This window comes from Nomascus leucogenys, chromosome 13 (genome assembly GCF_006542625.1).
Source record: "Nomascus leucogenys isolate Asia chromosome 13, Asia_NLE_v1, whole genome shotgun sequence".
NCBI classification, from domain to species: Eukaryota; Metazoa; Chordata; class Mammalia; order Primates; family Hylobatidae; genus Nomascus; species Nomascus leucogenys.
This window is the reverse complement of record NC_044393.1, coordinates 9,453,246-9,454,543: the sequence shown is the minus strand read 5'-3', so window position 1 is coordinate 9,454,543 and position 1,298 is coordinate 9,453,246.

Below are 1,298 nucleotides of genomic sequence, written 5' to 3'. Positions count from 1 at the left end.
CCTTAATACAGGGCTCAAATAATAATACCTTGGGATACCACAACATTTACATTTGATACCCCCTATGATCTTAGAGGGAGCTACTATACATGAAACAATTATGCTTTCCTTTAACCATGAAAATAGTATCATTTTTGCCTGTGTTCTCTATAAATGTGGTACCCGTTGTGCAAAAATATCCCACAGTGGGGATCGATTCCTTGACCTAATGAGTCATATATTAAAATTAAATACTTTCCATTTTCAAATGTTCTTGACAAATTGGGAACCCCTGGACCCACTAGTTTAAATAAGTTAATATGGCTAAACATAATGTTTTGGAATATGTAAATGTTTTGAAGGTTATTGGGTATTCCATTTCATCCTTTTGCGAGTTTTAGTAGATTGAGTCTTTCAAGGAATTAATTGGTCCAACTGATCTAGGTTATCGAATTTGTGTATATGGAGTTTATAATCTTCTAATTTCCTTTCAGTGTCCATGGGATCAGATATGGATGGCCTGGCTTTTATTTTTGATATTAGTAACTTGTATCTTCTTTTTTCTTGGTTAGTACGGCTTATTTATCAATTTTATTTTTCTCTTCAAAATAACAGCATTTTGAAATTATGTATTTATTTTAGATTTAGGGAGTACAAATGCAGTTTTGTTGCCTCACTATTGCATAGTGCTGATGTCTGGGCTTCTAGTGAACCCATCATTCGAATAGTGAACACCACACCCATATGTAATTTTTCGAACCTCACCCACTTCCCAACCTCCCACTTTTGAAGTCTCCAATGTCTGTTATTCCACCCTGTATGGTCTTGCGTACTCATTTTTAGCTCCCACTTATAAGTGGGAACTTGAGGTATTTGACTACCTGTTTCTGAGTATTTCACTTAGGATAATGGCCTTCAGCTTCATCCATGTTGCTGTAAAAGACATAATTTCATTCTTTTTTATGGTTGCATAGTATTCCATGGTATGCATTTATATAATTTATTTTTATTTTGTATCTGTGATATATATGAATATGTATGTATATCACATTTTCTTTAATCATCTGTTGATGGACACTTAGTTTGATTCCATGACATTGTTATAATGAGAAGTGCTACAGTAAATATATGAGTGCAATTATCTTTTTAAGGTAGTGATTTCTTTTCCTTTGGGTAAGAATCCAGTAGTGAGATTGCTGAATGGAGTGGTAGTTCTATTTTGAATTCTTTGAGAAATCTCCATACTTTTTTCCATACAGGTTGTACTGATTTACATTCTCACCAACAGTGTATAAGTGTGTTCTTTTCTCTGCATCCTC